This window comes from Pseudoliparis swirei, chromosome 9 (genome assembly GCF_029220125.1).
Source record: "Pseudoliparis swirei isolate HS2019 ecotype Mariana Trench chromosome 9, NWPU_hadal_v1, whole genome shotgun sequence".
NCBI lineage: Eukaryota > Metazoa > Chordata > Actinopteri > Perciformes > Liparidae > Pseudoliparis > Pseudoliparis swirei.
In genome coordinates, this window is record NC_079396.1 from 8,558,622 (window position 1) to 8,585,539 (window position 26,918).

At 43.1% G+C, this 26,918-nt stretch overlaps 1 protein-coding gene across 3 annotated transcripts in view; it reads left to right on the top strand.

Moving 5' to 3' along the window:
- The first annotated feature begins 812 nt into the window (after positions 1-812).
- The window catches only part of sema3b (sema domain, immunoglobulin domain (Ig), short basic domain, secreted, (semaphorin) 3B), a 72,898-nt gene continuing 46,792 nt past the window's right edge, over positions 813-26,918 (top strand). The window contains exon 1 of one of the 3 annotated variants that reach the window (XM_056422753.1): positions 813-1,075. The gene's annotated coding sequence lies outside the window, so the exon portion shown is untranslated. Of the gene's footprint in view, positions 1,076-15,946; positions 15,965-22,290; positions 22,309-26,918 lie in introns of those variants that run through there. The other 2 variants (XM_056422757.1, XM_056422758.1) reach the window with 2 other exon arrangements.

The following is a 26,918-nucleotide window of genomic DNA, read 5'->3' on the forward strand; positions in this document are numbered from 1 at the left end:
CTAAACTCGGGGGAGCAGAATAGATGTTTCCACGAACACCTTCTGTGTTGAACAATGAACTCATGGACGAGTTGCCATTTGAAAGAATGTGTGAACTTTGTGAAGGAACTTCAACTGAAAGTAAATCCGAGTGCTCATCCCAGTCACACTCTGTATCATGACCAGCTCCGTCACACGATTTTCTGGATCACTGAGAAGCACACAAACACGAGGACCCACAATGCATTGGACCTTTGGTGATGAAGCATGTTGAATCATAAATAGAAGGAGAAGGACACTGCGGCTGGGTGACACAGAGCGGGAGTGACTTTACCTCTGGACTGTGGCAGAGGGAGTGGCGTTGAAAGAAAAAGGAGGGTGTGTGTGTGTGTGTCTGTGACAGAGAGAGCTTTGCTTTCACGCCTTGCTGAGCAGTGAAAGAGTATCTGTCACATAGAACAAGTCAAAGGAGGACAACTAAAAGTTAGGCAAAAAGACTGAGACGCGAGGAGAGGAGAGGGACAAAGGGGGAGGAAGAGGAGACAGTTGGCTGAAAGCAGCTTCTGTCTTGTACGTCCCACCCCCTGACATCTTCCCCTCCTCTCTGCCGGAAAAGAAAAGGAGTGCAGAGAGAGAGAGAGAGAGAGAGAGAGAGAGAGAGAGAGAGAGAGAGAGAGAGAGAGAGAGAGAGAGAGAGAGAGAGAGAGAGAGAGAGAGAGAGAGAGAGAGAGAGAGAGAGAGAGAGAGAGAGAGAGAGAGAGAGAGAGAGAGAGAGAGGGAACTCAACCACGCTCGCTCTTTAGCGCAGGACTTAGGAATTTCAGGACCTTTGGAGTTGTGCGCAAACACACACACACTGACACAAACACGTGCTGCTGTTCTTGTGGTGACACACACTCAAAAGGACTCAGGGAGGGAGAATAAGACGGAGAGATAGAGAGAGAGAGAGAGAGAGAGAGAGAGAGCATTAGAGAATAGCCCATTCCAGCCTTTTCCTGTGGACTATTTGACCATGATGGCACCTGCCAAGGGGGAGAGGGACTAGGAGGGGCTGAGGACTGAACCGGGACGCAGGCAGAGGAAGCTGCTGATGAAGGTGAGCTTTTTAATTCTGACAGGAGATCTGTCTTTTGTCTTTTCCCACAGTATTTATATCCATCTGAGTACAGATAAGTAACAGACATTTTGATTTAGGGAGTAACTGAGGTAGGAAGTAGTATTTGTGTTTGACTGCGCAAGTGTAAATGTGAAAGTGAAACATCTGTGCTGGTCTTTTATATTCATTTATTAACTGGTTCTTAATTGTTCTTTAGTTTCCTGAAGTTATACTGAGACCGGGAATACCCCTATAGGTGTTTGTGTTGGAATTACTCGGCTCTGGATGCTGACTTGGTTTCATATGTCTTCATCATTAGGGTGATTTACTTGAGCAACACGGTAGCGTGGCTGGACAGGAAGCCAGCTGAGAAAAGGAGAAATTGTGAGAAGAGTTTTCGTGTGTGTGGGGGAATGTGTATCTTGGATGTTTTTATTTCCTGATGGTCCACCAGTGGAAGTGAGGTATTAAGGGGGAAATATTATGGCTTTTGCAGAACATCTGTCTTGTTCAGTTGGCATTGATCAGAAACACTGAAGTTACATTTTTTGTTTAGGAACATAATGAGGTCTGCATACATGTTATATCTTTGAAAACAGTTTTTTTCTTTTCAAAGCTTCTTTGCAAAGGCTCAGAAGCAAAATAATGCCTTATAGGAATTTTAACAGACTATTAATCAATATTGAATAAAGAAACCAGTGGACATATAGAAGATTAGAAGTCTTTGGTCCCTTCACCTGCGGTTATTGTGTGGCTCATCCCTCCACTCCTCCCTCCACGCTGCCACACTTTTGTTCTCTAATCTCATTTACTTCTGCCTTTTTCTGCTGGTTTCTGTTCAAATCCCACAACTAATGATAGAGGCTTATCCCGTGCCACTCTGCCGTTCTCTCATCCTTTCTACCACCCCTCTCTTTTCTCCTTTTTATCCTCTGTTTGACAATCCATCTTCTTTTTCATAAAGCTTTAAATATCTGTTCTCTTTTATGCTATTTGTAGTATCGACATCTGCTTTTTTTAGCCTTCACCAGCATGTTTGGAGTGGGTGTCTATGTGTTTTAAAACTCACAGGTGTGCATTTTGTCTGTCATCTCTCCTATTCAGTCTTGTAATCCCAGGTCTCACTGGTCTGTATAACCCCTTCACCCGTCACCCACTTCAACCCGCACAGTAACCCTGCCATTACCATCCTGTTGAACCACAAATTAACCCCTTTACCTTCACAGTGGGGTGTGTTCTGGCAGCAGTGGATGGTCCAACAAGGTGTTATACAATAGTTATCTTGTGTTGTGGTAATTGTGGCCGTGCACAAAAGGTCTGTCATCTTGCTTGCTTTAATGGAAACCTCCACTTCACACTGACTTTAAGCATACAGGAGGCCGTTTTCAAGTTTTTGCACATAAAGTTAACAGGTCAGTTTAAAGCCTTGTACGGATCCAGAGAGAGCGGCGTCAAGTCTGATAAATGTCCTGAAGTGATGTCACTCGAGGCAGCGTAGTTTGGGTCTTAAGACTCCGAGGTTGAAAATGAAAAACATCATTGTGTGGAGTTTGAGAGAAGTGAGTTTATCAGTCGTCTGTAGCTGCACCTCATCTCTGCTTTAGGCTAGATTGGCGGGTACTAGCGGACCACACCCCAATCTCCTACCGAATTGGTGAGGTTGTATTGTGGGTAATAAATGTGGGTGATGCACGAACATGTGTGGAATAAAAAAGACAACATATTCTGTTACGTATCACAAGGGTTTTGTAATGCAACAATAAATCAGTGGAGTACTGCACTTGTCATTATTTTTTGATGGCCGCTCTTGATATGGGATAAAAAAAAAAAAAAGTTCTCAAATACAACAAAATCTTAAAGAAGTGCAGGAAGGTTATGAAAGGAGCCACTTCAAATACAGAAAGATCCTCACACCATCAGGCGTGATTGAGATCCATGATGCAGTGTACATGTAGTTAAGAATTAGACTTACTATTTTATGTCGGGAAGCAGACAAAAAAAAGCTAGAATGACAAATTATTACAAATGTAAAACAAATAAATATGGCAATGGTTTGTGTTCTGCCAAAGAGAAATGTGTTTGCAATTAAAAACTAAATCCGAGTCTATGTTTGCGCTACACTTTTGGACCTTGTTAGCTACTCCTCCCTTTCTTCAGTGCTGCTTTGTGTGTTATGGGCACCAGATGAATGCTCTGTATCGCTATAGGTCAGTACTAAACAATGTTGTAAACAAATGTCCAGCAACACAAGCGATCTGTGCACCTGCTGACGCCCAAGAGGTGTGTAGTCAACGATGCTACTTGGTTAGCTTTGGGAAAATATTGTGGATTAGGCTAAACGCTCAAACAAACAACTACGTCGGGTTAAAACAAGGGATGGTGTTACTTAAAAATAAAGTTACGTGATATATAAATCAAAGTTTACTCCTGTGTTTTCTTACCCACTCGTACATGATGACCTCCTCCATCAGTGGACTCTCTTTACGCTTTGTCATCTGTCGTAGCTCTAGATTACGTGGATTATTGATTATGTTGGTTGTATACGAATGCACAACGTTTCATACGTGTAGATACACACACTGTATGAGAACAGCTTGCAGTAGGCCTACTCAGTGTTCTCTATCCGGCCTGTAGAGGTCACTGTTTGCATTGTCTGCTCGGCCATGGTGGCTAACGCTACTCATGCTAATTACGCAGCTCTTCTGTGTGTTCCAAACACACCGCTGCGAATGCAAATCAAAAACCTCATCCTCTGTGTCAAAAGTATTTTATTCCAGGACAGACCACCTCGTCACAAGTTGCATTCACTCTTCTCGTGTGTTCAGTCATTTCACAAGAGAGAGCAGCAAAGTGGACATTTATTCAACCCAGCAGCTCCTGTGGGTTCAAGGTGGCTCTGGTGATTGCTTGGTGACGAATTGACCACTAAGGTAACTTTATGGTTGAAATGGCTATACACTGATCCATTGCCACATCTTAAAACCCATTAACCCTGATCTCAACCCGTCCTCACTGGAAAAAAAACATTAACCTTCATCTTAACCCTTTCTGCAGCCTGAAATTTCTACCTGATCAGCAGAACGTATAGTTTCAAATGGTGTGATTCATGATCCTGTGGTTCCTAATACGTACATGTAGAAAGTATGAAGATAGGTTACAGATAACAGAGAGAGAGAGAGAGAGAGGAACTGCATAGCGATGCGGGTCCTTTTTTGTTTGAAATATTTAATGAGTGTCTCTGCTCTCTTGAAATATTGACTTTTTCCGATATAGCCAGAGGGGACAGACGGTAGCGGTGGTTACCTCATTTAAATAAAAAGCAAAAGGCTGTTAACATCAAACTTTCAGCAGTGTCTTTTATTCATTCATTTTTTGTTTTCTTTTACAATCCTTCTGATTAAGAAAAAACATGATGCCCTTTATTTGAAAGATGCGGACAATGAAGACTAACAATGTAGTTGTATGTGAATGTGTGTCAGAGGGAGAGAGTTGTGCTGAACAGTATATACAATGAATGGCAGCAAAAATGTGTGTATATGTGTGTATGCAGTTCTGGGTTTGTGAATACACTGTATTATTTATGGGCTATATTTGTTCAAAATGTGTAGTTTTCGCGCTCATTGCATGAGCACAGAGGATAAGGATGGGTCAATTCAATTCAATTCAGTTTATTTTGTATAGCCCAATATCACAAATTACAAATTTGCCTCAGAGGGCTTTACAATCTGTACACATCCCTGTCCCAGGAGCTCACAATGGATCAGGAAAAACTCCCAAGAAATAGAAAAAACAGAAACAAGGCAAGATGCCTTCAGGAGAGCAGCAGAGGAGGATCTCTCTCCTCGGAGAAGCAATAGATATCATGTGTACAGAAGGAATCATTACAGAGTTACAACATATTCAATGAGTATGACAGAGTGTATGCGTAGTTCGTAGTCCACACCTCCACAATCCATCAGGCAGATGGAGGGAGAGAGGAGTGGGCGGGGCACATCAGCAGGGCCATGGCATCAGACCCAGCCAGGTCCAATGGATGCTATGAGATGTGAAGTAACAAAGACTCCGGGGAGGAAGCCGAGCTAATAATGTGCAATGGAGAGATGAAAATTCATCCATGAGGAGAGAGAGACGGGAAGATAGGTGCTCAGTGTATCCTAAAACGTCCCCCAGCAGCTATAAGCCTATAGAAACCTGATTCAGCCATAACTATACACACTATCAAAGAGGAAAGTCTCTAGTCTACTCTTAAATGAGGTGACTGTGTCTGCCTCCTGGACTGAAGGTGGAAGCTGGTTCCATAAAAGAGGAGCTTGATAACTGAAGGCTCTGGCTCCCAACCTACTTTTTAAGACTCAAGGAACCACGAGGAGCTCCGCCTTTAGTAAGTGGAGTTATCTAATGGGGCAATATGGTACTACAAGCTCCTTAAGATATGATGGAGCATCACCAATCAAGGCTTTGTATGTTAAGAGAAGAATTTTAAAAGTGATTCTTGATTTTACGGGGAGCCAGTGCAGAGCAGCTAATGCAGGAGTGATGTGATCTCTTTTCTTAGTTTTAATGAGTACACGAGCTGCAGCATTCTGGATCAACTGAAGGGGTCTAAGATACGTATTAGAGCAGCCTGATAATAAGGAGTTGCAGTAATCTAGTCTAGAAGTAACGAATGCGTGAACCAGTTTTCTGCATCTTTTTGAAACAAGATGTGTCTGATTTTTAAATATTACGTAGATGAAAACATGCAGTCCTTGAGATTTGCTTTACGCGGGAATTAAAGGACAGGTCCTGATCAAAGATAACGCTGAGATTCTTTACAGTGGTGTTGGATGCCAGGTCAATGCCATCTATAGAAACCACATCACCAGATAATTGATCCCTAACTTCAGTTTTGCAGAGTTTAACATCAAGAAGTTGCAGGTCATCCATGTTTTTATCTCTTTAAGACATGCTTGAATTTTAGCTAGCTGGTTGGTTGCCTGGCTTTTCTAGTTTGATTGATAGATATAATTGAGTTTCATCTGCTTAAGAATGAAAGTTTATGGAGTGTTTCCTGATAATATTGCCCAAAGGAAGAATGTTTAAGGTAAATAAAATTGGTCCAAGCACAGAACCTTGTGGAACTCCGTGACTAATGTTGGTGGTTATCGAGGCGTTATCGTTTACAAATACAAACTGAGATCGATCTGATAAATAGGATTTAAATGCTTAATACGGTACCCAAAATGCCAATCAACTGATCCAGTCTCTGTAATAGGATGTCATGGTCAATCGTGTTGAACGCAGCGCTGAGATCTAACAAGACCAGTACAGAGATGAGTCATTAGGAGGTCATTTGTGATTTTCACCAGTGCTGTCTCTGTGCTGTGGTGTTTTCTAAATCCTGACTGAAACTCCTCAAATAAACTATTATGATGTAGAAAGTCACACAACTGATTTGTGACCAGTGGCGGCTGGTGACAATTTTTTTTGAGTAGAATATTGGAAAAAACAAAGCTTTATTTCAAGAACACAGCGTGCTCAACACTCTCCAATAACAACTATCAACACACTGTAACTTTGGGCATGAGAGGTTCAGAGCAGCTTTAAGGAACATTGGGCTGGGTTTCAGAGGTTTGCAAAATAAAAGAGTTTCACCCTCACATGAAAGAGGTTCAGAGCAGAATAGTCAGAAGGAGATGCAGCACATGTTACATTGGGTGTTTGACAGAGTAGACCCACTACTGTAAAGAAAAGTAGCCTCCTCTCTTTAAAGTTGGCAAACTTCTCAATAACTCTCTGGTTAAAGTCAATCATGTCTGTGACCAGCCTGTTTCCATTATTCTTGAGGGAATGTGTCTGTTTTTCAGAACTTCTTCGTTGTGTTTTCGATGCCAGTTCGGTCTCCTTCTGCTGCTCTGCTCTGCAAACAGGGTTAGCTTCATGCTGTTAGCTAGTTAGCTTCATGCTGTTAGCTAGATAACTGCGGCAAGATTCGTGCTTTACACTTGTCTGAAGCTCTTTAGATCCCTCACCCCGTTGTAGTCCAGAGAGTTTCAGTCCCAGGACTTTGGAACAACAGACAGGAGAAACTAAACAGCGCATTACTCACTGAGCCTCCAGCTAACCAGCTCTGGTTAGCTACCTGCTCCCGTAGCTCCGTGGAGCTCTCTGGCTGAGGGAATGATACCGGTCTATGATTTGCCGAATAGTCCAGTCATGTGAAATAAGAAACAATGTCATTGGCCAGGGCGCAAATTTTTGCGCCCCAAGATTCACGTTTCATCCGCCAATGAGAAGCCGTCCTTGCCGAAACGACCGTGAAATGTTTGCTCGCTGCCGCACACACACGTTGGGCCGGCGCCCCGAAAATGGGGAGGGGCTTCTCTCCGTGAGGATGAGTGGCGATATATTATTTATGTCACATTTAACTTAAGTGGTTGTTGACAGGGGCTTACGGTCTCCCACACACATTTAGCGCGTCAACACGGTATATTTGCTATTTAAATGATTTGGTATATAATGTTTTTTGACAGGATATATTATATTTTTTTCTTCTTTTTTTTTTCATCTCAAAATGTTAAGAGGGGCGGCGCCCTAGCGCCCTCTATGGACGCACCGCCAGTGTTTGTGACCACTTTCTCAAGAATCTTAGAGAGGTAAGGAAGGTTGGAGATCGGTCTGTAGTTAGCCAACACCTCTGGATCAAGAGTGGGTCCAGGAGAAAAGTAGACAGTTTAGAAGTCGAAACTGTTGAAGACAATTGGTCAAGGTTGATGGGAGAAAAGCCATCCAAATATACACCAGGGCATACAGCGGTTTCCAAGGCTACTCCACTTGAGGACAGATCGGCACTGGTTAAGGGCAAGAGATTATTAATCTTGCCTCTAATAGTTAGAATCTTTTCATGAAAGAAGTTCATGAAGTCATTACTACTGAGGTACTGTATATAGGAATACACGGCTCCACAGAGCTGTGACTCTCTGTCAGCCTGGCTACACCATCTCACCAAACTAAGCGGGATTCTTCCAGATGAGTTGAACGCCATATGCGTTCAAGCTTTCGTGATGTTTGCTTTAGTTTGCGGGTCTGAGGGTTATACCAGGGAGCAAACCTCCTCTTGCTCACTGTCTTCTTCTTCAGAGGGGCTATCGAGTCCAGTGTCATTCTCAGTTAGCCTGTGGCACTGTCAACAAGATGATCAATCTGGGACGGACTAAAGTTAGACCAGGAGTCCTCTGTTATATTGAGACGTGGTATTGAATCAAATGCATAAGGAATCGCTTCTTTAAATTTAGCTACAGCACCGTCAGTTAGACATCTGGTGTAAAGACTTTTGACTAACGGTGTACACTCCGGTAGTATAAACTCAAAAGTTATGAGGTTGTGGTCTGACAGAAGAGGATTCTGTGGGAAGACATTCAAATGCTCTACATGTCATCAGATTAAAGCCGATCACTTAACTATGCTGATGGCTCAAAGCTGAAGAGAGGGCAGTTGATCTCAGTTCACTATCAGTGGGCTGCTCACAATGAATGGCTGGACGTGTAATGTTAACCTACTTTGTTTGAGATAAACACATAATAAACAAAAACTAACACATTAATGTTGTGGAATTCATTGGAGAGAAAAAAGGTTTTGTTTGATGGGATGGTTTTAAGGCAGTTCGAGGGGAGGAAACATGGAGATGATGTTTTTCTCTTTGGACAAAATGAGCAATAAATGCCGCAATCTGTTCATGATTCATGTGGAGTTGCTAGCAATGCCACAGTAGCACACATTGACCCATAATTTCAAGCTGAAGATTTTGTTTAGCCAGAGTAACTTTGATAAAACCACAAAGATCGACACACCTTTTGAATCACCACATGAAGAGGTAGACTCACATTTGACTACCTGGACTTCCTATTCTCCCCACTGTGTGACGTCACCATCGAAATGTCTAATATAACTACAAAACAGGACAAAGAGAAAGAGGATGATTCTGTGCTCAACTTGGAAGAGTCTCATGCTCCTCTTATTCCCTTGTGCTTACACCACCGACTGTCGTCGCCACACTCTTTTACAGTTTATACGGCTTGTGCAGTCTGTTGCTAGAAGAAGCTCTAAATATTTCTCCAACACTGTCTTTGCGCTCCCCATCCTACCTTTTCTTACCCTCCACTCCCCCTTCTTACACCCCCCACCACGCACACACACATACACACCCTGTCCTTCCCAATAATTTCTTCCCTTCCTCGAATGCTCATCCCTGCCCAGCGCTGTAGCAGAACTACCCCTCCTTTGCCAGACTGACCTGTAATTGCACTCTCAGTTTGTGTAGATGTGGGCGTGTGTGTGTGCGAGCGTCAATTTGGACTCCGGTCCTGTCCTGTCCCATCACCTTGAGCGGTCATGCAGTGTTGAAGGTGAGGTGGAATTAGGAAGCTTTACGCAGGAAGATAGGAAAATGACGAGATTCTCTCTATCCTGTGTAATCACCCACACACGCCCACACACACACACACACCTACACACACACACACACACACACACACACGCACCCTTCTAGTTTAAGCAACTGTCTCTCACACACACACACACACACACACACACACACACATGTCCCAGAGGAGTGCTAGAGGGGCTTATGCAGGGATTTTGCTGTTCTGCAGTGTGCCTGTCAGATAAGGAAGGAGACGCAGGCCTGCCTGGTGACACGCTGCTAAGCGTATGCTCTACAGCCTCCTTCCCGTCTCAGTTTTAACCCGTCACTCAAGTCACCTGCCACCCTCTGCTGCCACTGGCGATGATAGCGCGCGCACACAGGGACGCTCTGCTATCTCATTTGGTAACTAGCGAACATACACACATACATCCACATACACGGCTATTTCTTTGTTCGTGTTTTTTCTCCTTTTTGACTCCTTTTTCATTTTCTTCACCTCCTTTGACGACAACAATTCTGTATTGACCCCCCCCCCCCCCCTCCATGCCTTTTCGCCGTCTCTTCTCACCACCTGTAATGCTGTTCGGCAGCTGCTCACGATCACAGAGAGTTATTAAAAGTGAAGAGAGGCAGAGAGGGAGAGTACTTATTGCAACGGTCTGTTTTTCACCACTGCAGTTGTTGTTCCCTCGAAATGATGTTCACTATAAAAATTCTCAGTTTGATGCCAATGTGTGGCCGAGGCCAGCGTGCGTTGCCAGTAGTGATTTGGGGCATGAATGATTGATCAGGTTGAAGATGGGCTGCTTCGTGAGAGAATGGCATTTGGCCAGCACTCTGAGCCTCCAACCACCCTCTCTCCATCCAATCCTGTTATATTCTGCAGTACAGCTGCCGTTAGCCTACACACCAGCTGGCCATTGGATTCCATTGTTTTTCATCCTTCCTTGGTCCTCAAGTTAGTCCCAGATTCTAGCCCAGTGTATGCCGTCGTACCCGTCCTGGAAACCTTACACTTTGGGATGGACTGAGAAATCGGGTCCAAAGTTCATGTTCCATCTGCCTGTGTCTAGAATATAGAATATACACTTTTATTAATCCCCAAGGGGAAATTAGTTCTCTGCATTTAACCCATCCTTAGTTATTAAGGAGCAGTGGGCTGCGGTGCAGCGCCCGGGAAGCAACTGGGGGTTCAGTGCCTTGCTCAAGGACACTTCGACTTGCAGCTAATGGGGAGAGCGGGGATCGAACCCACAACCCTGCGGTTGCAGGACGGCCCTCTTACCCCACTGAGCTAAAGCCGCCCCGGGGATAGCCCAGCCTGCAGTGACATCGAAGGAACACATTGATGCTTCTCCATCTTCTTTCTGTGGGTATTTATTAAGCACATTTACAGTGGAGTGTCTTCAACGTTTACCTTTTCTGCTGTTATATTCTTGCAGTGTATTTAATATCGTGCACAACACCCAGCAAGTCCCTGTTAGCCCTCCACATCCAGACCCCCTCCCATGAAAACCCTCTTGCCTACGCCCTAGGCCGATCCTCTCTCAGCCAGTCATCCACCACCACCCTCTTAACCAACACCATCCCCCCTCTCGGCAGCTCTTCCAGGCAGGCTAATTGACTCAGTCCCAGGAGGGGGCGGGGGGATCATGCCACATTTCTAATTTGGCTTCCCCTCCTCCAGATAAAAGCTACATCTCTCTATCCTTCAACCCCCCTTGCTTCAACCCCTCAGTCTCTATTCAACCTAACCCTTTTCTCCTTTGTTTTCTCTTTTTTGTTGTTGCATTTTTTACATTTTGTACAGTTTAGAAAGAGTAACTTACATTATCATGTGTGGAGAAAAAAAAGATTTTTAATGGTTTTTTTGTAAATTATTCTACAAATAACTGGCAGCCCCAAATACAGACATAATCACCTGAAGACATGAAAGGACGGATACATAGACACACACATAGCACAGCACCTCGCCTTGGCTCTCCATGGGGCTCACCTTCAGAGAGCTCCATCTCCACCAGCCGCACCTGGGACTACAATGGGCGTGTCTCAGTGTGTGTATTTGTGTGTGTGTCTATAAACCGAGCCTCATACCACTAACAAGCAGACAGGCGATGAACAAAGACGTTTTGTTATTGATTTTATCACACTTTCTGAATCAGAAGAAATAATATCGAATGTCTTCAAACGTGCCCAGATTGGGAATTTGAGATTTTTTTGTTGTGAACATCAAACAGCATCAAAATGTGTTTTTTGTGAACCTTTAAAGGTGTGCTATAGTGTTGATACTGCATTGCTATTTATAATACATATTTTCAGGTTCTGGGTGTGTCTGTGCATGCAAGACAAATTTAATGCATAGTATTTAGAGAATGTGTATGTGTGTGTGTGTTTTAGTCTGTTTCCTGTCACACTGAGCGACTGCAGTACGACTTTTTTTAAGGCGTTAATATCTAATCCTCAAGATACAGTAGCTGAAATTAAACCACAACTGCACATAGACCGACACACACAAACCCACACACACAAACACACACAAACACGCACACATGCAGCAAGTCAGGCACCCTTACAGATTGTGCTTGGTATGCAGCAGTAGCTGTGGCCTTTAGTAAAAAGGTATTTTCAGATGGACAGAAAAGGTATTTCAGCTGGAGGCTCGGGGTCGACCGGCCGTGTGGAAAAGACATTTGACACGTGGAGAGTTGCTACCTTCAGCCCCGCGTGTGGAAAGACTTCAGGTCTGTTCTTCGTCTCTGTACAGGAGTGGAAAACAAAGCCCTATCATAAAATAGCAAGTGAGACCTTTTCCACTACATTCAAACAGATGTGCAGATGGAAAAAAAAAAATTGCATTCAATTTTTCACAGATGTACCATAAAGGAAACATAATGGGCCCCATATGCCTTCACCTTTTGATCCACCATGATGGTACAAAGTGGGTTTACGCTTGAGAGGTTGTGCATCGACATTTTCACTTGACCACTTGTTGTTTCGGCAGCTAAATGATGACAAAAAAATTATAATTGTCACTCAACCTTAAAATTCGTATTCAAATATAATACTTCAGAGTTGTCTTTTGCTTCAATTTGGACATGATCAGAACGCCCTGCATTTGTTTTACCCATCCATCCACCACGACCTCCTCCCGACACAGACTTACACAGACTTTGTTTAGTAAAATGTATTTGTGATAAGACAAACGTCATATGGCAAATGTTTAGCCAGGTATTTAAATGACATACTGTCCCCTATGAGGCATTTGTCACACGCCTTTTCTCTCCCTCTCCATTAAGCTTCTTATAAAGGCCGAAAAAATTGCATATCTCAAATGAACAAAAGAAAAAGATAGTTCAAACATAAATTCAAATGTTTTCATTGGCAGGAATGGAAAGTTACCATCCTCAAATATAGAACTGACAGTCTTTGATGTGACCAATGATTATAAACTGGAGCTATGAGGAGAATTGGCTGGTGTCTTATGTTTGCGTGAAGGGGCTTCAAACAGATCTGTCTTTCATGCTTCAGACCCCATATGCTTATATACTGCTCACTGCATCCCTCATTAGCCATGTGTGTATGTGTGTGCGTGTTTGTGTGTGTGTGTGCGTCTTTTGATGACCACCAATAATGTGAATACTTGTGTTGATAAAAAAAGGGAGAGTCTGTTTTCCACTGCATTAATTGTGCACATATATATGGATATAATACATACATTATGCATGTATTTTAATGCCTAATGTGGGTCAAAATACTTGATTGATTAGTTAAATGTCTGTGACTGCCGACTGCTGTACAAAGAGCATCGGAAGTAAGATGAAAGAGACATTGAGAGGTGGAAAGGTTTGGGGATTCATGTGAAATGTGCTGCAGGAGGTCATTTCCTTGAGGTTAATGACGATAGACAGGCAAGTTGAATTAGAGCTACTGGTCGAAGGAAAAACAAGTCACTTCACTCCATGTTGAGACCTTTGTTCTATGCCTGTATTTTTGTTTCTCACTTTTCTTTCCCCTATTCTTGTCGCTCACTTTCTTTCTTCCACTTATCTTTTCAATCGCAATCTTCTTTTTGGATAATGAGAGATGAATGGGAAGACTCCCAGGAACGCTTGGGGCAACATAAGGAAGATGGAAAGGGAAGGTAATGAGGCAGGTACAAAAGGGTCAGAGAATCTGCATTTGTGCCTTTTTGCTGATACGGTCAGAGTCAGAGGTCAGAAGCTGATGGGGGTATCTACCTGAGGGCAACATAAACACATCCTAGTCACTTATTTATGTCTTTCCTTCTTTTTCTTTTCCCTTTTGTTTTGCACTCACGTGGAGTTAATGAAGTATAGTTTGAGTTCATGGATCTGCCCTTTGTTCACGCACTGTGCAGAGAAAAAAAATAATCTTAATACCTGAAAAGCTTTGTGTGCATTTATAGCTCCGTCTATCCTTTGACAGTAATGTTGACAGATGAAAGGCAGAGATATAATGAGTGACCAGCATTCTGCAAGGGGTTTAGTCTGTGTGCTGCATGTATAAGTGTTGGAAAGAGGGGAGCAGGCTGTGACATGAGCAACAGTTGTCTTCTAACCTACATACCTGGACACACCTTCACTCAACACACTTAACGATGCAGAGCCCTTATGGCTGGGCTTATACTTTCCCTTTCAATTAATGGACGAGCATTCATGATAATGGGCAACTCATTAAAAAACATTTAAAGTGATTGCAAACCTCTCAATGAACATGTCAAATCCGTCTGTGTCTGCTTTTGTTGAAGTATTTGTATATTTTGTTGTTGATTTCGATTCAATTTAGTTTATTTTGTATCGCAAAGTCCCAAATCCCAACTGTGCCTCAGAGGGGTTTACACTCTGAACACATCCACATCCTCTGTCATGGGACCTCGCATCGGATCAGGACAAACTGGATATATTTAGTTCCAAACTTATCTGGGTACGTTTTTAGTAATATTTAATGGTTTATAATGGGTAACAACAACTCAATCTGCTTGTTTATCAGTCAGATGATTGTCGGATCATGACATTATAATTTGTCACAGCTAAAAATGGCAGCAACTTGTCACTGAGAGTTTATGTCACAAGACCTTTTTAACCAACACAATTATGTTAACAATATTTTTAAGAATATTAAGTAAAGTCAATAACTTTTTACCAAGTTGCGTGTTCCGAGATTAACACACTTTTTCCACCACAAATAAACAAACACACACGCGCAGACACACACACACACATATACATACACATGATCTTCTCTAAACCTGTCATCAGTCCCTGAGTCCTGCAGGGCTGCTGTGAGGCAGAGGAGGTTTAGCAGCAGGACTCAGCTCCACGCTGACGTGCTGACGCTCGCTTCCTGAACAGAGAAAAAAAAACGAACTTATTTGCCCAATAAGCGCCACCCCTCTGAAAACCAATGAACCATAGGGTGTAAAAGTAAAACCACTTCCATCTCATGCTGCGCGTAATGATCTCTCAGTGGGCTTTATTTTAGGTCCTGTCATCCATCCTCCATGAACTCTGAGACTCTGTAAAGTTGGCAGTTCCTCTCTGTAAATCTGTCCCCACGATACATTGGGCTTGAAGTTACACGGCAGTTCTTTAAAAAAAAATCGTGTAGCCAAACTCTTGGTTAGAAATTATTTTTTAAACCAAACTGTAGAAATTAATGGGCATATTGACTGAGCTGCACTTTGATAATTGTTACGATTAAGTCAGTGTGTGTCTTGGATTTGGTGTCAAAAACAAAAGGCATTACTGAATATAATGGTTTCAACAAATATGTGGGTGTGTACAGAAATTGTCCAAAAAGTGGTGGTACTGATGTGTCTTTTCTGTAAGAATACAACAAACTACTAGGATTGGGAATTTTAAACCATTTTCTATACGCAAAATACCCCAACATGTATTTTTCATCAAAATAAATACTTAATATTAATTATTAATTATTATACAACTTTACTCCAATACACTGAACTGTAAAGAGTGGATTATTGAGGCAATCAATATGATAATAAGTTGAAATAAATGTCTTCTGTATTTGTACTACAATGGAGTCCATTGAAGGAAGCAGAGGCATCTAAAGACGTAGCAGGTGTTGTTGGACACACCCACTAATGCAAAGCAAAGACACAATGAGAGTGTAGCTCTGGGACTTTGGATTTGGATTTTGATGGTGATGTCGAGCTTCTTCTAATGTTCGGGCGGGAGGTGAACAGCAGCGTGAAAATGAGAGACATTGAGTTTGAAGTTAGAAGGCTGCTCAAGTCCCCAGATGACATGCCTCCTGGTTTTCAACATCCACAGCCTTTTCATTTGGCTCAGGAGCATGACACGATCCTTACGGAGCAGCTGCAGTCCGTCCACAGCCCCCAAAATGTGGTGATGGAGGTGGCAGCAACAGTCCTGGAGGTCTTCTGGTGGCCTCCTCCAAGCTCCTTCCTCAACACGCCCTCACACCAGCTCAGTAAAATGGTGGTAAGCGTTGCTTTTGGACCAGGTCTCCACTGTGCACCAGCGGGTTACCTTATCCCGCTCAATCAGAGACGGCATCCTATGCATCTATCCAGAACAACAGTTCAGGAGGAGGAGGAGGAGCGGGCTTAAATGCTCTGCAGCTCAGGTGCCGAACACCATTGCTGATGCTGCAGCGAGTTGAGCTCTGCAGTTGTTTCGGCTTCGACCTGAAAATTCAAGCATGAAGAACATTTGCACCCAGCTAGCAGACGTCCTGGAGGTGCAGGGACCAAGATTGATTGCCTGTCTGAAAATAATTTAATTAATTATACCAAAAAATGAAAAGGGATAACTAACGATGGATAAGAAAAAGGTGAGAGAGGACAGGCTAATACGTGAGTTATTGCATGATGCACAGACAAAACCGAGTAGCACATATACAGGTGGAACAGGATGTAAGAACAGCTGTTTACCTGTGGTGATGCCTCTAATTCAGGATGACAATTTCACTCTAACACGTGCTCTAAATCAAAGCTTTGTTAAAAGGGAAATAATTTATACCTCTATATTTCAAGGTTGTAAGGATTCATTCTCAAGTAGTAATCAGATATTGTGCAAACACATGCTTAATTCTGGAGAGGGATCCTCCTCTGTTGCTCTCCTGAAGGTTTCTTCCCTTTTTTTCCCCCTGAAGGGTTATTTGGGAGTTTTTCCTGATCCGATGTGAGGTTTTGGGGCAGAGATGTCTATGTGTACAGATTGTAAAGCACTCCGAGACAAATTATTAATTTGTGAAATTGGGCTATACAAATAAACTGAATTGAATTGAATTGAATTAATTAAAATGCATGTAAATTGAGATTTGATTTGATCCAGATTGAAATTCTGATTTAATTCAAACTGTAAACCTTTGAATTAGGACTTCATCCCCGTTTGCCTCTGGCAAAATGAAAAGGAAGCAAAAATTGAAATCCATCCATGGACTGTGAGATCAATTATGAAGTATGAAAAGGAAAGGAAGGAGGGAGGGAGGGAGGGAGTGAACCTGCTGAATCCAACCCTGTTCACTTTCTGGCCTCTCGTCCTCCTCGCCGCTCTTGCTCTCTTCCTGACATGAAATAGTCATTAGGCGTCGTGGTAATTCCGCCCGGCCGTCTTTCCACATTAGCTAATGTGAACCTGAAACGTCTGGAGTGTGTGTGTGTGTGTGTGTGTGTGTGTGTGTGTGTGGTGTGTTCATGAACACGGTATCTGGAACCCTGTGTATGCGGGTCTGCGTGCCTCAGCATTCAGAAGTGTGTGTGGTTCCGTCACAGTTTCTGTGTGCGTGCTTCTACGTCAGAGGGTTCGCTTGTCAAGGTTTCCTGTTCCCCGCTCGACAGGTGCTAAATAATGAAAGCACAGGGAACAAGTAAGCGGGGAGGAAGAGACAGGACGGCAGCACACAGAGAAGGCACGAGCAGCGGCGAGACAAGAAGAAGGAAGAAAAGAAAACAGGGACGAAGAAACGCAGCAGAGAAGAGGAAATAACTGACGGAGGAGAAGATGATGCTTAGACTTCCAGAGTTGAACAAACTGCACTTTTCTGTCTTCGAGTCTCCGTCCTTTGTTTCCTCTCAGCTGCTGTTGCAGAGCGGCGCCACGCAGCAGAGCTTTTCTCATTATGGGATGGAGCAGAGGTTTTAGAGACGCAGCGCTGGAGGGCGTGGCTGATGGTTTGTTGGTTTTGTGTGTCTCATGTATGAATACAGTAATTTCCCCCTTTGAAACACGAACTCCTGAAAGAAAGCCAGAGAGGTAGAGGAGGGGTGGCGTGGCAGGAAATGGAAAGGAGACACACACACAAAGGGGAGAAAGACATCACAAGGTGACATCGGAAGTCAGGTTTCTGTGTCGCCTCTCTGTCTGTATTGTGTGTGTGTGTGTGTGTGTGTGTGTATAACGGACCGGTATCTCTGAAGTTATGACTTACAGTCACATGAATCTGTGCATGCTTTCACGAGATGTCCACTTCCCTTTTAAAAGTTACATTCAAACTGTATCTTACTAATAAAGTATATGTTATTGTGCTGAGCAATCAACTGAGTGTATGATGACAGCGTGTCAACAGAATGTGTCAGCTAGCTGCCAGGGTTGCGTTTCATTGATTCACCCAGATCTGAGACAGCTGTAGTCTGTAGCCCCCTCGGTAACTCTATACACACACACACACACACACACACACACACACACACACTCACACACACCTGGGCAAAGTGAGTCCTAGCCCAAGGGCAGCTTTTAGGAGCACAGCTGTCAGCAGAGCAGGAGGCCCAGATAAACTACAGGAAGAGCTAAATGTTAGAGACACTAAGCAGCGATCACACTGCAGCGCTACTGTGCGACGGCTGATCAGAGCCAGCCGTCCTCTGGCCGGAGCGTGGACACATCATCATTAAAGATGCCGACACGTTTCTTCAAAACAGTGAGTCTTTATTGCGTGACCTTTGAGACATTATTAGAAAAAAGCCACGTCACATGAGGAACACACTTGTGTCAGGAGAGTACCATGAGACAGTTGGACTCCCGTACAAATATGTCATCGAGTCAGTTTTGTTGTGTCCTGAGCTGAGAGTGCAGGTCGGACAGGAAAGGCGCCAGGAGATGGAGTCCTCTGAAGTTCTCAATGGAGCACTGTGCAAACAGAATGACTGGTATGTGTATGTATCTACAGTGTGTGTGTGTGTGTGTGTGTGCCTGTGTGTGTCCTAGGATGGTTGAGTAGGCTGAGCATCGAGGCAATTAAAGGAATTCCTGGCTGCATTCTTTCTTCCATGAAAAACTCTCAAAGACACCGATGTTGTTCTGGTGCCCCTCTCTCTCTGCGTGGTGTCCCCCCCCCCCCCCCCCCCGCACGCTCATTCACACATTCACATGCACTTTCACATGCACTCCCCTCTTCTCTTGGCAAATTAGACCCATTAGTCCGTCTCATGATCCGGTTCTCTATCTCTCACCCTTACTATTAGCTTGTTTACGTCTTTTGTTCTACACTTTTTGACCGAGAAAGAGAGAGAGAGTAGACGTGACACCCAATATCCTCTAATCCTTTCCCCCGTGTGTATGTGTGTGTGAGAGAGAATCCTCTCCCTGTGACAGCGCCACACACAGTGAGGCTTATTACCTGCTTGCTGCTTACCTCTCTGAGTGTGTGTTGCATTCTTTAGTGACTGTTTCTCATATGCATCTTTCTGTTGTGGGTCAGTGTGTGTGTGTGTGTGTGCATTTACACGCTACAACAAGAAGGGGATTTCAGATCCCTTCACATTAAATGACGATGGTGACTTTCTCTTTAAAACACATGCACAATATACCAGCCACATTCCCAAATGGCTGTAGTGTGAATATTCCAGTCCAGCCAACACTTACTGATCGTTTTAGAGGCGTGGAGGCGCCCATGTTTTTGTCTCGTTCACAAAACTCTCAGTCAAATCTCTCTTGGCTGCAGCTTCGTGTCTCACTGCAAGACTTCAGGCGTGTTGACACTTATGGAAATGAATTGAGCTGAGGATAAGGGGATTTGTTACCAATCCCATCTGTCATCTTCCTAAGTGGTCTCAAATCCTGGTTTGTGCTGGTGGGATTATACGCTAGTTCTGAGATGATGATGAGCTCCAGTGGTGCTGGAGCCATTTACAGGTACGGGATCCAATCCACGTGGCCAGAATTATTACCATCAACACAATATACTTGGGTTTAATTAAAGAAATACTCAGAACAAGATATTTAGCCTCAAGCTGAATGTTGCCGAGTCCCTGGAAAATAAATATATTGTAACTTCTCGGAAGATGACAATACGTCAAACATGTTGTCACTTAAGGAAATGAAATGAGCCAAAGCTGTCTTGGATTTGTTGTTGTCATCTTCTTAACCCTTGTGTTGCCTTAGGGTCATTTTGACCCGAATCAATATTACACCCTCCCCCCGCTTTAGGATTAATTTGACCCCATTCAATGTTTAATGTCGGTGTTCTTTCGGTAGTCAACAAACAAACATAAAGTGCCTCACACTTAAACTTGGAAAACAATATTAATTCTAATAATTTTCTGGAGGTTTTAATTGCTGGCGTCAAATTGAACCCAAAGTGTATAATATGTTAGTAAATATAAAGGTAACAGGAGGGTGAAACATTGAATCGGGTCAAAATGACCCAAAGGCGGGGGGAGGGTGTAATATTGATTGGGGTCAAAATGACCCTAAGGCAACACAAGGGTTAAGCACCTTTAAATCAAAATCTGTTGATCCCCACTAGAGCAGTTACATGTTCATGCTGTCGTGAACCAAGGATCAAGATTCTGTTTTTGATGTCGTTTTTCCATTTGAGGACTGTAAATCATGTTTTAATACATGCTTCCAACGGCTCTAACTCTAATATAGATGATTTACTAACAAATACACTTTAGTAGAATCTATTGAAAGGTGAACAGACGGTGAAATACTGACTGACTGCAGAAAATGCAAGCAGTGCACAAGACTGACTTAATTATGAAAGGTGTATGCATTATGATAAACTATTATTTCACATTATATTGACGAGGACGCGCTTTTTGAGAGGCTCAATTTCAAATATCAAAGGGTAATTGTAGCAAGGGTCGGTTTGTTAGTTGTGCTATACATATTATTCATACAATCATTCTGTAGTGAAGGTTATGTGATTTTACATTTTGATATATTGTGCTGACAAAGGAATATGAAGGACTCATGGCGTGGACATAGATGGAGAATTCGCAAGAGGGGTGTGTTCTCACACACACATTTCACAATGTGTTTCTACATTGTGGCACTTGTGGCCACAGTTGACCTTCAGTTTGCCTACAAAGGCTGGCTCCCATTGTTCGCATTCCTCACAGGGACCAGAGGGATAGTTGGGTCCCGTTAGCCTCTAGCTGTCCCATTTGGTTCCAATGAGGAATCTAGATACTGTTTACAGGAAACATGAGAACAAATGGAAACGTTTTTGATGTTTACCTCGCAGAAGTTATCTGCTACCGAGCAGGGGGGCCTGTCTCTCTAACCTTTTGACCCCTCTCTCTCTCACTCTCTCTCTCTCTCTCTCTCTTTCTAAAATATTATGAGGACAACTCTCTCATTTACCACATTATGCTCTTCACAAAGCAAATGGATATGACAGAAAATTGAACGGCTCCTATGTTTCTGATGTTTAAGATATTGCTTAACCTCTCGTCTGGCAACACATATCAGTCGTTTTGCCTTTTTTTCATAATAGCTGTCCCTTGGTAGAGAGACATTGGTATCTTTTTTTCATTTTTCCACACCAGCGTCTGATCCGCCCCCAAATCAGGCACATGAGCCACAGTGTGACCGAACTGGCAGACTGCGGTGGTTAATTGGCTAATTAACTCCATGGAGCCCCAATCAAAGAGCCAGTTAGCATGGGACACATGCATTTGACATGGCCAATTAGCAGCAATGTTCAAGCTGAACTCGTTAAGCGTGAACTTGTTAAGTGTGTTAATTAATTAGGCAAGAGGAACGGTGTACCACTCCCACTGCTCTGTCTGCCTGGGAATAAGATACTGAGGCCTTTGTAGTCTTGTATTTCTCTAGAATTTAAGCTGTGGGCACATAAATACAGCATACAGGTCGCATTATACAATATGTGTGCAGTGAGTGAGTGCTACTCATGAGATGATGTTTCATCACCTGCTCCCACACTGTATTAATGTCAGAGAAAGTGAACACAAAGTAGGATGTTTTATGTCATCTCCATCTTCTGTAATCAGAGCTGAAGGATAGCTGAAGGACAACAGTGGAATCAAATTAGTATGTCATCTATATGGAAAGGAAATGTGTTTTATTATCATAACCAGGTGCAGGTTTCTGGTTCACAAGTCTCTTTGTGAACTGCTCATGTGTAGACCTGAGAGAAATATGTGTGTGACCGTGGTCTTCTCTTCTGTGTGTGTGTGTTGGGTGGGGGGGGGGGGGGGGGGGTCTTTTGTTCATTAGTCTAAAGATGAGGTGGTCACCAGAGCCGTACAGGTAATGTTGGGGGTTTTCCTCTCTGTGCTTGGCACCGGGTGTTTGGGATAAACACTTCATTGGTTTTACGGTCATCCAGGAACAAAAAATAACTGGATCATGAGCGAGAGAAATATGTTTGTGTGAATCTGTATGCATTTTTGTGAAAACCTTGTGCTGACTTTTCTTTTTAAAGATAAACTCTGGTATGTTCGCAACGTCTTTTTATCGGTTTTCAGTGCTGTGGTATTTCAACACTTTCCACAAATCATTTGTCAGGCACCTGTGGAGACGATGCAGTCACATCTTGTTCCCTGAAGAATCACCAAACCTACGAGCCACCGGTAAGCCACTGCAGAGTAACTCAGTGCTTATTACGATGCTACAATGTCAAATTGTGTTTACTTTTATATTATATGACAATGTGTGAGATTGTCACTCGCCAGTAAAGACAACCAACAGAGTCTCACAGGTAAAACACGAGACTTCATGGATAAAAGCCTTTGTAAACTGGTTGTAGTTTCCATTATGCAGTTCATACCAGTTGGTGAAAAACAGTAGGAATCCAGACGTTTACAATATACAGTATCAGTGTTACTGATGAAGTGATGCGATGTTCCAAGTGGGATTCTGGCGTTTGGCAGCAGGATGGCGGAGAAACGAGAAGTGTTGTCAGGAGGGAAGAAAAAGAAGAAATGAAATGGTTTATGAGGAGGCAGTATTATTCTTTCCTCAGTTGTTCCACTGGGCCTGCCTCTCTCTACTCGTTCTTCACTTCCCTCTCCTGGTTTTACTATCCTCATCTCTGTCTCGTCTTCCACATCTTTGTTCTCTCCCCATTCTGTCTACAGTGCACACAGTGTTTCAATTCAATTCAATTCAGTTTATTTGTATAGCCCAATTTCACAAATTACAAATTTGTCTCGGAGTGCTTTACAATCTGTACACATAGACATCCCTGCCCCAAAACCTCACATCGGACCAGGAAAAACTCCCAAATAACCCTTCAGGGGGAAAAAAAGGGAAGAAACCTGCAGGAGAGCAACAGAGGAGGATCCCTCTCCAGGATGGACAGATGCAATAGATGTAATGTGTACAGAAGGACAGATTTAGAGTTAAAATACATTCAATGAATATGACAGAGTGTATGAATAGTTCATAGTAGGCATATTCCACGATGGAGACCTCCACGATCCATCAGGCAGATGGTGGTGGGGAGGAGGAGTGGGCGGAGTCTCAACAGTGGGCGGAGTCTCAACAGGACAGTGGCGTAGTCAGGAGCAGGAATTCCACGACCCAGACCTCGATGATCCATCAGGCAGATAGGATCTATGCCGTCTCATAGGGTCCGATGACCCCATGAGACGTGAAGTCAAAAGGACTCGGGAGAAAGCAGAGTTAGTAACGTGTGATTGAGAGATGAAAATTCATCCTTAAGGAGAGAAAAAGAGGAGATAGGTACTCAGTGCATCCTAAAACGTCCCCGGCAGCTATAAGCCTATAGCAGCATATCAAGGGGCTGGACCAGGGCAAACCTGATTCAGCCCTAACTATAAGCTCTGTCAAAGAGGAAAGTCTTAAGTCTACTCTTAAACGAGGTGACTGTGTCTGCCTCCCGGACTGAAATTGGAAGCTGGTTCCATAAAGAGGAGCTTGATAACTAAAGGCTCTGGCTCCCATTCTACTTTTTAAGACTCTAGGAACTACAAGTAGTCCCGCATTTAGTGAGCGTAGCTCTCTAGTGGGCAATATGGTACTACAAGCTCCTTAAGATATGATGGTGCATCACCAATCAAGGCTTTGTACGTTAAGAGAATAATTTTAAAAGTGATTCTTGATTTTACTGGGAGCCAGTGCAGAGCAGCTAGTGCAGGAGTGATGTGATCTCTTTTCTTAGTTTTAGTGAGAACACGAGCTGCAGCATTCTGGATCAACTGGAGGGACCTAAGAGATTTATTAGAGCAGCCTGATAATAAGGAGTTGCAGTAATCCAGTCTCAAGTAACGAACGTGAACCAATTTTTCTGCATCTTTTGAGACAAGATGTGCCTGATTTTGAAATATTACGTAGATGAAAGAATGCAGTCCTTGAGATTTGCTTTACGTGGGAGTTAAAGGACAAGTCCCGATCAAAGATAACGCCAAGATTCTTTACAGTGGTGTTGGATGCTAGGGCAATGCCGTCTACAGAATCCACATCACCAGATAATTGATCTCTGAGGTGCTCAGGGCCGATTAAAATTACTTCGGTTTTGTCTGAGTTTAACATCAAGAAGTTGCAGGTCATCCATGTTTTTATGTCTTTAAGACATGCTTGAATTTTACCGAGTTGGTTGCTCTCCTCTGGTTTTATCGATAAATATAGTTGAGTATCATCTGCATAACAATGAAAGTTTATGGAGTGTTTCCTGATAATATTGCCCAAAGGAAGCATGTATAAAGTAAATCAAATTGATCCAAGCACAGAACCTTGTGGAACTCCGTGATTAACGTTGGTGGTTATCGAGGCGTCATCGTTTACAAATACAAACTGAGATCGATCTGATAAATAGGATTTAAACCAAATTAGTGCCGTGCCTGAAATGCCAATCGACTGCTCCAGTCTCTGTAATAGGATGTCATGGTCAATGGTGTCGAATGCAGCACTAAGGTCTAACAAGACCAGGACAGAGAGGAGTCCTTTATCTGCTGCCATTAAGAGGTCATTTGTAATTTTCACCAGTGCTGTCTCGGTGCTGTGGTGTTTTCTAAATCCTGATTGAAATTTCTCAAATAAACTATAATGATGTAGAAAGTCGCACAACTGATTTGCGACCACTTTCTCAAGGATCTTGGAGAGGAAGGGGAGGTTAGAGATCGGTCTGTAGTTAGCCAACACCTCTGGATCCAGAGTGGGCTTCTTCAGGAGAGGTTTAATAACAGCCACTTTGAAGGAGTGTGGTACGTGGCCTGTTAGCAGAGACACATTGATAATATCTAATAGAGAGCCGCCAATTAAAGGCAAAACGTCTTTAACCCTTGTGTTGCCTTAGGGTCATTTTGACCCGAATCAATATTATACCCTCCCCCCGCCTCTGGGTCATTTTGACCCGATTCAATGTTTCACCCTCCTGTTACCTTTATATTTACTAACATATTTTACCCTTTGGGTTCAATTTGACGCCAGCAATTAAAACCTCCAGAAAATTATTAGAATTAATATTGTTTTCCAAGTTTAAGTGTGAGGCACTTTATGTTTGTTTGTTGACTACCGAAAGAACACCGACATTAAACATTGAATGGGCTCAAATTAATCCTAAGGCGGGGGGAGGGTGTAATATTGATTCGGGTCAAAATGACCCTAAGGCAACACAAGGGTTAAGCAGCCTCGTCGGGATGGGGTCCAAGAGACAGGTAGACGTGTTCGAAGTAGAAACCGTTGAAGATAATTGGTCACGGTTGATGGGAGAAAAGCCCTCCAAATATACACCAGGGCATACAGCGGTCTCCAAGGCCACTCCACTTGAGGACAGATTGGCACTGGTTATGGGCAAGAGAATATTAATCTTGTCCCTAATAGTTAAAATCTTTTCATTAAAGAAGTTCATAAAGTCATTACCACTGAGGTTTATAGGAATGCTCGGCTCCACAGAGCTGTGACTCTCTGTCAGCCTGGCTACAGTGCTGAAGAGAAACCTGGGGTTGTTCTTATTTTTTTCTATTACTGATGAGTAATAGGCTGCTCTGGCATTACGGAGGGCCTTCTTATATGTTTTAAGACTATCTCGCCAAACTAAGCGGGATTCTTCGAGATTAGTTGAACGCCATATGCGTTCAAGCTTTCGTGACGTTTGCTTCAGTTTGCGGGTCTGAGGGTTATACCAGGGAGCAAACCTCCTCTTCCACATCTTTGTTCTCTCCCCATTCTGTCTACAGTGCACACAGTGTTTGACTAACCTCTTGCATTGTGTCAGGCCTACAGCTCAGCTTCTTGTTGAAACACTCTCCACTGAGTATTCATAGTAGCTCCAATAAATGACCCATAAGCCACTAAAACACAGGCATGAGTAATCAAATTACAGAGAAAAGCACGCATCAGGAAATAAGTATAGCATACAGTAGCCGCAAGTGATGCTCACACTTTAGAAATGATTGATTGCACCGATTAAAAAATAATTACATTACGATTACAAGCTATATCCAATTGAAAAGGTGATTTACATTATTGTCATGGCAGCCATCATGTTTGAGACAATTGTGGTACATAGAGACTTGCTCCATTAATAAAGCACAAACAGCTCCATATGAGTTATTGTCTTTATATGATCTGACCGACTTGTTGCCTTTAAAAAATACTTTGCAGTCGCAGTGAAACCAGAGAAGAAGTTACAAAATCAGAGACTTATTTGAGCTGAATGACTGAAATCTTTCCGTCTCGTGTCTATATCCCGGTCAGATCTCAAGTTCAAGGTTTATATTTGACATTTGTGCATATACAAACAGTCCAGACACATTGAAATTATTGTGCAGGGCTCTGGTGCAGGAGTGGTGTGTTTATCCAGCTTCAGACAGAGTACAGATCATAATGACTGTGAGCAGAACTTCTGGTGTCTGATGTGTTTCCCATCTGAGGGATCAACTGCATGTCTGGCAGGAGGCGGCAGTCGGGGAAATCTGAAGCAAAAGAGAGGGGGGGGAAATGTGAGTTTAATTTAGGCTGATTAGGTTATTTTATTATCTGTTTTAGTGGAGTGAGAAGGAGACAAAGGATGGAAAGTTGATTAATCAGGATAGAGGAAAATCATGGCTGTGAAGAGGAAAGTGAGAGGAAGGAAATACATGGAATATGATAATTGATGTCGAAAGAGGTGATGAGGGAAGATGAAATTATAAGGAGGTGTAATAGGAAAATAATGACCAAAGAGAGGAAGGGAGGCAATCCCTTTTAGAGCTCCTCGAAATGGCATCATGCTCCT